Source organism: Cydia splendana, chromosome 23 (assembly GCF_910591565.1).
Source record: "Cydia splendana chromosome 23, ilCydSple1.2, whole genome shotgun sequence".
In the NCBI taxonomy this organism is placed as follows: Eukaryota; Metazoa; Arthropoda; class Insecta; order Lepidoptera; family Tortricidae; genus Cydia; species Cydia splendana.
The window spans coordinates 9,339,122-9,352,787 of NC_085982.1; positions in this window are offsets into that span (position 1 = coordinate 9,339,122).

The window sequence follows — 13,666 nt, forward strand, 5'->3', positions numbered from 1 at the left end:
ATATCTCAATATATTAAATTCAGAAGTAATGAAACTAATAAAAGAGTGTATGAGATTAACGTTGTGTATCTGTAATGTTTAATTATTTATTATTTTTCGCATAATACAAGATATAGTACACAGACACACAGATGGCGGACCCGTTCGTTGTTTTTAACGTTTAAATTATTCACGTATAAATTTTAATTTTAATATTTAACTTGATGGTCGTATTCGTACTCTATTAGTTGATGTTATTTTTTAATTTCAATAATACCATATAGAAAGTTTTTGTCGTATTTAAAAAGAAAATAAAAACGCGATATTTTTACGTCTGATAACAGTGACTGATGGTCTGATAACTCTTCAGTTTAGTTATAATTACAATGTCATAACATTTTCACCAAGCTTTAGTAATGAAATGAATGTCGCTTCTATTATATTTTTCAATCTCTCGACTAATCCAAGCTTGTATCTGATTGCATGATCGTAAGTGCTGAGCTTCGGGCAACGGAAAAGGCATAATAACAAAATAACAAAGAGAAGGAATCTCCTCTAATTGCTCTGTGACCGCCCACATTTTGTTATCGTTGGGGCTTGACCCTGGCTTATTTGGAATGATCAAAAAATTTATAAATGATAGTAGATTTGAGTGATTGTTCTTGGTTAAGACTTGTGACGTATTCTGCTCTTCTATTGTAAAACGGATTATAAACGTTTTTATATTCGATTATTATTTATATTTTGTTTTAGAACCTTGTCACTGTAAAAAGTTGAATAGGTACGTTACCATAGCGGTCTAAAAAACATCCTCATTTTACCAAGACCTATTAATGTAAATTATCCTGTAAATACCTATATATTTTTCGTTTTAACAAGGTGTTTCTGTGAATAGCGTGACCATCAAACTTGGCGAGGCTTAGGAGTTAGAGTTGAGATCTATCTGAAAACACAGAATGGCAAGTTTAATAAGTGTCAAAGTAATAAAATGCAAGCATATCGTTCAGGCCAAAACTATAGCTACGTATCTCTTCCTAGTCAATAAATGATTTGTACAATATGTCACTGCATATGTAAGCTGTCACCGTAGCCCTATGGACGTTGCCGATCCATTGATCCAACGTGTGATGTTGGGTCCATAGATACCTACAGTACAAGTGGTGATCGGTTGATAGGTATAATCTGTACTTTATTTCAACCGATCATTAGAATGCCCTTATACTTACCGTAGGCGTGTGTATGTCAGTATTGTCAGTTGAGTGTTTACTTGTTATGATTATGACACTTCGAGGATAATCTCAATGTCTGTAGTGACTCTTTGCATCAACAGCACCTACACAATACAAATGGTCTTAAATTTATCAAAACACAAATAGTTACTCGTTAAAGATTGGCTATTCAATAGTATCATTTAAAATGTCAAGTCTATAGATTACTTCAATAACTTTAAATTTTATATTTGTTTCAATGACATATTTTATAATTTATAACACTTCTTTCAGGGGTTAAAAATAGAATGAAAAGTTTTTTTTACAGTTTAATAGCGCATACTCCCTAATATCATTGGCGAATGGCGACGATGTTAAATAAAAGGGATAAGTATGTCTAGTCAGCTATTTCCGTTGCAAAAAAAGGTATCTAGTAAAATTAAAAAAAAAAACAGTAGCCACGTAATATTTGATCGCGTGGACGTTTTCGCTGTTAGATTGGTTCTCTATAGAAATTAATTACTGTACTACATATGCAAATTTCTTAATCCTTAACTCATAAGTTCTCAAGATAAATCTTGTAAATGAATTAATTTCCTATTGTTTTCTTTCACATGGGTAGCGAGTGGTGGAAAACTTGTGGGAATAAAAATGTGGTCATCGTTTAGAAATAATCCTTTAGTAACAACATAAGGCCAAGTTTTTTTCTAAATCTTTTACCTAACTAAAAGTGAGAGAATTGAGGAAATAAGAAAAATCTTTGTTACCGTTTTACCTTTGTAACTTATGTCGTTTTACGTGATTAAAAATATCCTTTTCGGAGCATTCCGTGGGCTGTCCCGTACAAACGCATTTTATTTCGTATATAAAACTTTTTTTCGGCGCTTAAAGCCGACGATTATTTTTCTGGTCATATTTTTGACCATTTGTTATAGAAAAAGAAACTCGATGTTGTATACCTACAAATCTTCAGAAAACTCGCGTTTGTACGGGACAACGGTAGACAATTTCATGGAATGCTCCTTTCACTATCAAAAAAATTTCACCATACTAATAAGTAAATAAGGTCAGTTAAGTCAACAAATATAACAGATACTAAAAACATTAATTACAGTGCTATCTCATCTGTTCTCAATTAACACGACGACATTATTCTTCTTACAAGTTAAACAATTTTTTTATTATTTTAGTGGTAAATTTACAAAAATATATAAGAATTACTTATGATTATCAACAAGGGTGGGTAGTGGTAAGTTGGAGTCGTAATTTATTTCATCTAAGAGTGTCGAATAACATAAGTAGATGTTTCAGAACTTGGCGACAGCTCTTTCGTGCTCACAGTTCACGGGGCTTGGCGAATTTCCTCACCCTTTCACGTGAGATGCGGCCAAACAGTTATAATTAAATTCACTTACTGCTTACTGTATTTCCATAGTACAATACTTACGATAGTACATGCTACTTAGGTATAATAGGTATAGGTACATGTAAAATTATTCTATGTTAGTCTCTATGAACACGGGCGTATTTTGAAATTTGGCGCCCCGGGCCAATACGTTTCGTCGCCCCAGAAGTTAAGGAAGAAAAACAAAATGCAATCCCCCAGGGCCGGCATGCCGCCCCTGGGGGTTGGCATATGCCGCCCTTGGAGGTTGGCGCCCCGGGCCATGGCCCGGATGGCCCTAGGGTAAATACGCCCCTCTATGAATTTATACTATGATGATAGGTTTTTTTTACTATTACATTAATAATCATATTAGTTACTAGCGACCCGCCCCGGCTTCGCACGGGTTAACAAATTATACACCTAAAAAACCTTCCTCAAGAATCACTCGACTAGACCACCAAATTCAATTTACTGTAAAAATACGTACACATTATGATATGATTTAGAAATTGTGTCTTAAAAATAAAATTTCTGCGGTCTACCGTTTTTCCAAGGATTTTCTAATGCTTAATTGTTTCAAAAAAGTATTTTAACTACAACTATTATCCAAATTAAGTAACTATGATCACTTTGTTTTGGTTTTCACTATTTAATATGCATATATGTATGTGCTAATAAACTCAGGGCACGAATACTAATTGATATTTATTATTAAAGGTTATTGTAATATGTAGTAGTGACTGTAGTACCTATATTGTATTATACTTAATGCATGCAGCTTATTGGAAATCCTGTATTACTGTAAACAGGTTCAATATCATGTCTAATATTCTCATAAGGTAAAAAACTTTAATACTTACCATCACTTTAGTGTTCGTGCCCCGAATTAGCACAGGAACGGTATATATGTTAATATCCATACTTATATGACAATTAATATTGTACTGCCCTAACAGTTATACAATACACGGCTGCAAACAAGCACACGTATCGGCTGCAACAATGGTGAACCAGTAACAGATGTACATCTCCATTATGCAACTAATTTGCATTTAGTTAACGTTATCTACTCCGGATCTAAGAAAAATCACACAGATACATCTCGCGGCACTAATAGTCGCAATAGAGGCGGGTAATACAGAGACTGTTGCAAAACTAAGCCAAACGGTTAGGAAAATAATAAATTAAAACTCCCCGTGGCTAAGTAATGATGTAAAATATTGACAAGTGTGTGGGGAGATTTAAGAATGTCATGACCGGACTGGACCAAACACTGGAATGTCATGACAAGTCATGTCATTATTCCTGATAGTGTCGGGCCCGTATCTAAGCTAACTTTGCACTTTGAACAGAACAAAGGGAGGAACTGTCTTTATAAACGTCATGTTATCATATAAATTTGACAGAAATTTAATGGCATTGCCACACTTTGTCGTTGCAAATACCGTGCATAGTTAGCTTGATCCGACTCCAACTTGTTGCTTCTTAGAAATGAGAATGGGGTAAAAAAGTTTTTTTTTTTTTAAATATGTTTACATTACATGACCTTACAGAAAGACCCAATGCGCCATGAAACAAAATTAACATACCTATAACAAACAGGTACATATAAGTTATTACAAATAACAATCAGGTACAAACAAATAATTACAAATAATACAATAATACTTAATTAAAACGATGAAACCTGTGCGTGGTCAAACCCGATAAGTCGAGTAAAAGGGTTTTTGAAATTAGAACTATACGTGACATGCGTAGAATTCTTATTTGAATGATAAAATATTTGGATTTATCGGGTTTGACCTCCAAACCCTCGCTATATGCGATAAAACTTATTTTATGTGTGTATGTGTATTATGTCCAAATTAAGGCGTTAATATTAAATTTGCCCATTGGTTATTTTATTATAGGCTCAAGTCTATATAATTTTCCCGTTTCAGATTTCAGATCATGAATGCCTTTAAAATTAAATATAAGTACAAAGTGCATTCTATGCCTAAAGTAAATTATTATGTGAATGAAACCTCTAACACTAGTTAATCTTCAAAAATACAAGAAAATAATAAGAAGGTACGTATAGGTACATACTACTAAAAGCAATTTTAATGAACATGGCTTTATTTTCTTTGACTTTGATTTCGAGAACCGCAAAGTCAAAGAAAGCCAAGGATCACAATGCAATAAGCTTCTCATCCCCCGCCAGGCGTGGCTCACACCGCGATTTCGTCGCTTTGCTACAGGTAGCTAAAAGTACATCCGTTCCACACCAATTCTGGTGGCTAGCCATAAGCCGCGCGTGGCGCTGTCACCACCTAGCGGCCATATCTGTCCTGAATCCTGATCGTAACAGACGCGTTTTGTTAGAGAGTGAGTCTTCTGTACCTAGTACTATTATTTATTCTGTGCCCCCGCTAATGGTTCTTATTGCACATATCCATATTGGCAGAAAATTATACTTAAGGTACAGCTTTAACACGAATCATGAATTCGATGTTAAAAGCATAGTTTTCATTCACATTCTCGCATGCTTTGCCTCTATAAAATACCTAACTAATCAAGTTTCAAAAATAAAACACTCGTTATTCAAAAATTTCGACATTTCGCGCACTTTATTGTTTGAAATTCGAACATCGTGTTCCATTGGTCCTTGGGAGAGATGTTTTTATAGCATCTAAAAAGCTTAGCTCTAAAACACACCATCCAAATGTCTACCTTAATACCATTGCCTTAAGTTGGAAATGGTTTGTACGTTGTTTGGAATTATGACTTTTTGGGTTTGTCGCTTGCGTGTTGGTTGTACTGGTTGTACTTACGGTTGGTAGTAATCTAGTTGCTTTGTTCTCATTCTCGATTACCGTGTAGGGAATGCTAGTAGAATTACAGTGGAAATGGTTGCGTGGGAAAAAGAAGGCCGAGTTTGGCGAAAGTTTGGGATAATGATATTGATAAACTAAAACTTAGGAACTAAGTACTTACTACCTATACATATTTTTACATCTCATTTTACATATCAATCTTAATTAACCAAACAAACTTCTGCAATATGAATAATGAATATTTACGTTATGTGTTTTAATATATTAATTTCACAGACAGTACAATATAGGTGAATATTTTATTTTAATATTGTTTGAATATAGTGCTCAATTATGTAATAGCTTACTTAATTGAGCATAGGTAACGTTTAAAACTGACGACAATGGGAATTTACCTTATATAAAATAATTATTTTATTTCAAATTACAATTTCACTTAAAACACCAGTTCTAAACTTTTGATTTCTATCTTATTTTTAAAATACGTATTAAAAATTAATACGGTGCTCTAAAAATTAGCTTGATGATTAATATTCCAGCGTACTTGAATTATCTAGTATTTTTCCTAGAACTTGGCTGAGCCTCTTCTTAAGTGTGATATACGACGCATCTTTAACCATTTTAGGCAGACCCACGTTTTTAATGAATGACCAATAATTTGCTAGTACTTTAAAGACCTTGATATGATGGATGGTTTAAGTGTAATAAAAACGTGCTAAAGCGTAATTTACACAACCTCGTATCTTTACCGATCAAAACGATGCAATGTGTACATTATTCTGTTAGTAATTGGGTATAAATTTGGTTGTGCCTTAATTGTTTTACATGAGGGTGCGGCAAGTAAGTTTTGAGCATGTTTTCTATTGCATAATTCTGAGGTATGAAAATTAATGAATTGTTAGTAATTTGGTTAATGCTTATTAGTAATTGGATCAATGGTTTATTGGTTTAAATTGGTAGGTGCTTTTGTTAGTGAACCCAAGTAGCACAGATAGCTCTATAACTACTCACTTTTAGTTCTATCTAACGCTCTGTGCGTATTAAGACACTTATAAGAGCACACTCGTGGTCCTACAGCTGTATAATAGATCTCAGTGATATTTATATAGCTTAGGGCTGATTAAAAGCTGCATTACGGCTCTGAAAACTACCATTAATACGCAAAGAGTGATATAAAGGTATATTTGCTACGACCCTATACAGCTTTAAGGGTTATCAAATGCTTTAACCGTTATAAGGCCTGTTTAGTGGATAAAATTACGCCATGTGCTGTATAAGGAGGTAATTGTGGACTTTTATTACGTTGACTTATTAAGGGAGCACAAGTGAACTATTATGAAACTAATAGACGTATAATGGAACACATGTGGCACATAATACAGCTTGTCGCTTAACATGTTTACCACTAAGCAGCTTTTATTACACTGACTTTTAAGGGAGCACGAGTGAACTAATATGAAGCCAATAGACGTATAATGGAACACATGTGCCGCATAATATACAGCTTATCGCTGAACGTGTTTACCGCTAAGCAGCTTTTATTACGCTGACTTTTTAAGGAAGCACGAATGAACTATTATGAAGCCAATAGACGTATAATGGAACACACGTGGCGCATAATACAGCTTATCGCTGAACATGTTTACTGCTAAGCAGCTTTTATTACGCTGACTTTTAAGGGAGCACGAGTGAACTAATATGAAGCCAATAGACGTATAAATGGAACACATGGGGCGCATAATACAGCTTATAGCTGAACATGTTTACCGCTAAGCAGCTTTTATTATTCTGACTTTTTGAGGAAGCACGAATGAACTATTATGAAGCCAATAGACGTATAATGGAACACATGGGGCGCATAATACAGCTTATCGCTGAACATGTTTACCGCTAAAGCAGCTTTTATTTCGCTGACTTATTATAAGGGAGAACGAGTGAATTATTATGAAACCAATAGACGTATAATCGAACACATGTGGCGCATAATACGGCTTAGCGCTGAACATGTTTACCGCTAAGCAGCCTATTATACTACCATTGGGACTGTCTGCATAGCGGCTGTTAAAACATTCATAAGATGCCTTATAACTGTTTAGAGGTTCACTAGTGTATCAAAATAACGACTTGGACTTTATAGTGGTTCACTTAAGTATCTTTATCAGATATATAACAGTCGTATGCTGCATATAAGAATTTTAACGGTTCACGTTGCTTTTTAACATTGACCGCCATTTTATTGTATATAACCTACAAAATTGAAATTGCTTTTCCAACTTTTAAGGGTAACAATATGGTTTTGTGCCTGAGTTCTTAACCTAAATCATTAGTTTAGTACTTCCTATAACGTATTATTAACTTTTTATCTCATAATTCTGTCCAAACCACTGAAATAGTTTTTACACATAGTTTATTTATATCATTAATTTAAATAAATACTGATTATTTTCGTGGCGCACTGAAATTTTCTTAGATAATGTATATATATAATGTCAATAAACTTGCATTCCCAAACATCTTTCTCGCATTAATATATAAAAGATCATGTACAAACATTTAACTAAACACTTTAACTAAACACTTTAACAAAATGACTTATGGTGTCGTTGCGCTTAACGTTATAATATATTCACCTCTGCGTTCGTCGTCACTATACTAAATATAATAGCTGATTTTTAAGGCAGAGGTGTAAAAGTATGTTCTTAATTATCTTTTATTCAGCCCAACGTCAATCTTTCCCGGTATTAGGGCGCACATGTGACATATTAGCTGAATAAAGGGTAACTGGTGGTCTCTTACCCAGCCAATATACACCTCTTATAACTCCTGTTACCCCTTATAATTCCGTTAAATTGCCGCTACAACGCTCTTAAGTAGCTGTGTGAACTTAATGCTGCCTAATTTGTGCCCATTTAAGAGTTATAAAAGCTGAAAAGACGCTTATACAGCTCTTATGCAGCTTTTATATTCCAGCTTCAAGCGTATTCGTACTTCATTATGCGGCTGCTATACAGCTAATCTGTGCTACTTGGGAAGGCTTCTCCGTTCTAAACATAATGTGATGATGAGCGAGATTTCGCAAGGGATGATAATTGGTTAAGCGTGAACCGGATTATATATGTAGATTAACAATAACAACCAGAACCAGGGGTTTTCAAGTTTAGTAAAAATAACATAAACATTGCAATTTCTAGGGATAGTAGGTATGTATGAAGAGCAGCAGGTTGCCGACCCCTGCTTTAATTTAAACCATCTAGAAAAAATATCCGTATGGTTTTAAAACCCTATAAAACGATTTCTTATTAGCAGAGATCGTAAATTTTATAGCAATTTCGGTGGTTAACGGAAATGGTATAAATAATTTCAACCCTAATGATTAATTAGCGTTAATTACATTAATATTAACCTTAATTTCCCATTTCAGTTGGAATTATCTATACCAATTCCGTTATCACCACTCCGCTGCACCAAAAATGATATAAAATTTACGATGTCTGCAGTTATTAGCCTCTGTCTAACTTAAAACCAAATAATCTACAAAGGCTTTTTAAAATTGGAACGTTAATTTCATAATTGGAACGGTTAACCACAGCGTTTCATTTTCAAGAAGGGTTTATATCTTCACTCAATTATTCCAACGTAAAACCGACCAAAACCCATTATAATAACGTTCAAATTTCAAACTCCAGAGAAATATCACATGTGTTTGGAAAACAGTTGAATCTTTTAACGCTTTTCCGCATTTCGTATCGTTTACGCGTTTTTTTGTTTTTTTTTATTATTATAATTAAGTAACCTCAAAATGATTTAATTATGTAATTGTTTTGACATGCATATTATGCATGTGATTTATAGTAGTGTGCTTGATGCATACCTACTTTTTTGCCAAACCAAGTATTCTTTCGGTCTACAAATGATTTGGAAAATGAAGACTGATATAATGGCCAGTTATTTATTTACATAAGTATGCCAAGTACCTAACCTTTCGGTACAAATAAAAATGAAGACTGATATAATTGATGTTAGTATACATGCAGGGTGTCTACAGAGTGATTTTACTACTATAATAGATTAGGTACCTGCTAAGTATATTATGTATCGTTAAAACTGGAAGGTCAATAAGGAACATGAAACTTTTTAATTGCCCCTATAATGGCGTAAGCTTAGTCTATGGCCCTATGCAAATACTGTTTTTAAGAAAGCGTCAAGGGCAGTCCCACGACCCGGTCCCATGGTCCCATGGTCCCATGAAACAATGTAAGTATACAAATTATAGCTTCTTTATATTGCTTAACGAACTATATATTGCCCGTTAATTATGTAACAACAGCTTTGAGGCCTTGTTTAGTTTTAATTTACAGTGTAATTAATTGATGAGAATGGGACATGGTTTTAATATTTTTCGTTATTTATACAGGCTGTTTTTTTACTGAAATATAATGTTTTTTTTGTAATCTTTGTATATAAGTATTTAGTATGTATTCTTTAAATACGGCTGTCTTGTGTTGCTTCGAGCTTCATCGATAGCTTAATGAATCGAAATGTGTTAGCAATTTTTATGAGATTTAGTGATTTTTAAGTAGCCTTAAAAACAGTGATCAAATTATATTGCCATTTAAAAAAAGAACAATTTAATCCCATCTGTTTATAACAGTAAATATTATTAAATTCATAAAATTCTCTTTAACCAACAAAGGTTTAGCATCGAAAATGAGTTTCCCCTAAAACTTCTTCAGAAACCTATATCCATCCCTTACATTTCATTGGTATGCTTGTTTACCACCGATATGGTAGGAGCTGGCTACAAATGTTAAAATGTTATTTTTAAAGCCTACACAGTTAAACTATTGTTAACTAATGCAACTAAGGCAAGACTTCGGGTTAATGTCCATTGCCCACTGTTAATGACAGATTCTGAACCTTATTACCAAGGCATACGGTCCAACAGTGGTCAGCAGAGCTGCCATTAGTCCATTGGGCAACCGGTACGGTTCGTATTCGTATCGAACTTTGATTGATTATGGGAAGCCAGAGGCGTACAACCTTTTTGAACAAAACACTTTCACATGCATCTTAGTCTGTAATCTTGACCAAGAAAACTTAACGACAATTACCGTAAAATGGGGTGAGTAGGGTCAAAACTGAAATTCAAACCTCGATAACATTTTATTTTTACGTATGAAAACTGAATGGTGTATATAATAAGTGTTCCGGACGTTTGTATTTTAGTTTTTATTTTATTTTGGGTAGTTCCATTTCATAACTTTGACGATAAAGAGGAAAACCCACCTCACCCCGTAGTGCCTCGTATTTGGGGTGAGGGGGTTTTCATACAAAGGTGATTTTCGAAGATTGTTGGATCGATTTTTTTTTATTATAGCTCCATTTTAAATTGGAATACATTATTTTTGTAGCAGTAGCCTTAAAATCCCTTCTCACCCCCCTCTCAAACCTTCTCTCCCCATTCATAACCCACCTCTCCCTGCGAAACCTACTCACCCCATTTTACGGTACGATGTTTTTTTGCAAACAAATAAGTAAGCACCTAGTTCAGGGATCGGAACCGGTTTTTTGCAAAAACTTCGAAATATCCATATTTTTCGAATGATTTTAGACTCGAAATGTAGGACTCGGTTGTGTATTTAGGTAACGACTTCGAATTATTAGATTGCTCAATTAGAAATGAAATAATCAACAAAGAACGAAAAAATACCGTTTTCGTTCCCATACAAAAAATACCGATCCCTGACCTAGTTATATGATTTACTCAGAAGATTTTTAGTTCTGTTCTGTTTCGTAAAAATAATTAAAAAGCAATTAATTATTGACTCAGTACAGTAAGCTGCATAGGGCTTGACTGTAAAAAATACAGTACAATTTCACAGTTGTTCACGCCCAACAGGCACGTTTGATATCTCTGATGTGCGTGCAACGTGCAAACGTGCGTAATTAACAGTATTAATATGTAATGACTTATTACTTATATATGATGTTTAATATATTTATTGCTCGTTTTCGCTCACCGTAACCAATATTTGTATTACCTTCTATACTATAGCTACAATATTATATATTAACGCTACTGCACCCCAATATTCTGTACAACATATATCAGCCCATCGCTTCACGGTGCACGACCAACAAAAACAAAAGACTGCACAAATTACCAAAAACAATTAAAGCTTTCAACAAAATCAATGCAGCATCCGTTCTTGAACTAAATCTTATAAAATTAATAACCCGCAAGGTTGGCCGCCTCTGTCTCTTAATGGTGCAAGGCCAGAGTTGCCTTATAGTTTATGGTCCCATACTGTTATTATCGAATTAGTATTAGCGATTATAATCACGATTTTGATAATAAAGGGGAATAATAAGTACCTACTTGATAGTACTTAAGAATAGTAAGAATATGTGACGTTCCACGGAAAAGGTCCCTTATCGCGGCTGGCGCTTACGTCGCATAGCACCGCAATAATATTGAAGCGGCGTTAATAAATAAATAATAGCGTAAGCGCCAACCGCCATAAGGTACCTTTACCCGTGGGACGTCACATATGTTTCTTAGGGCCGCTTACACCATCTCACTAACCCGGGGTTATACGGTTAACCTTGGGTTAGGATTAGGGTAACCAGATGTCCGGAATTTTCCAGACATGTCAGGAATTTTGGCCGTTTGTCAGGAATGCGGTTGAAATACGAAAATGTCAGGAATTTTAGTGAATTAACAGACTTTTCTATTATGTAGGTACCTAAAAAGGTACATTATCCAAATTTAAACAATGTAGCAAGCATAGATATCGCTTACGTTTCCATAAAACTATATTTAAACCATAAAGTGATTTTAATATTCTGTTAAATCATACAGAAAATATGTAACTTGAATTTATATTAGAGACAGCCTGTATTAATGTATATAATTATTTCGCATGTATAATATTTCGTGTTATGCCTTTTGATAATGACAAAATCCTTCAACTAACAAAGCATATATCCAATGTAAATCGGCAAACGGTACTTTATTTTTTCCACCAAATTTTATCGTTTTTTATTATTTTTATGTATGTAGTTCCGAATTATTTCCTCTATCAAAACTAACTTTGCATAAAATACAATCAGGAACTCGGAACACATAATTAACCGCTTCGCAGTAAAGCTCGGAAGAACAGTTTAAAAATTTAGCCAGTATTTTATGTTCGTATCCTCCGAATGCATGAGTGTAACTAAAAAAATACTGATAAACCATTTAGTGACCTGGGGGGCGATTTTTTTAATTCGTGCGCTCGATTTCGTCACTCGAAAATCGGCAGAAAACAGTGCAATGCTAATTTTTGAAATACGAGAGAAAGAAATTGGGAATCGAGTGGTATTGACCACTCGTTTTCAATTCTATTAGTAGAATTTAAATGCCGGGTACTGGAGATATTATTGAACGAAATACACGAAATCGAGCGGTCGAAATTCAAAAATCGGCCCCCTGCTCCAGTACCATAAACGGGTACTGTCTGATCAAAACATTAACACTTAGCAGAGTTATTAGCAGTGATCGGGGATTCGGTTGCAACGCCGCGGGATCTAGTAGAATTTTTCTGTATGGATACGGGAGTAAGCCCGCATTATGGATTGAATTTTTCACAATTTTATTTTAATACAATTACCTACTACTAAAAATATCTCATAAGAAAAACAATGACATTGTAACAGTGTTTCGATCAGGTCACGTGTCCGTCTTACGAATTTTCAATCTGTCGAATCTGTCGGTCACGAGCCCTGTCGCGAGTTTAACATTTTTTCCCCATCACAAAAAGTGCACAGCGCCGCTAAAGAAGTTTTCACTTCAAAAAAACATTATTTACCCCTAGTGGCAACTAAATCCCCGATCACTGGTTATTAGATCACTGAAAACCACATTTGCGAGTCTTTGAGATGATATGTCTAAAACTGGTGATTTCTACTTGCTCAAAAGTTTACCGACCCGTGCCCTATCACAATACTTTTGTATGAAGTTAAAATACTGAGTACAAACCTATAACTGTCTTAAACGAGCTCATTCGGGAGTTGAGCGTAGCCAATGTTTATAGCTTATTACGGAATTTAGTGCTTAGTATAGTTATAAGTACATCTATCTAGACATACTTTATGACTAAAGTGCTACATTAAACTAGAAAGACGATATGATGTGACCTTAGACATTATTATTTATTTTTAGATTTAGTTTTTAAGTTTTGTAGGTTAGTCATGTTTGGTCATGTTTTATCCTTAGACATTAAAAAAATCTGCCG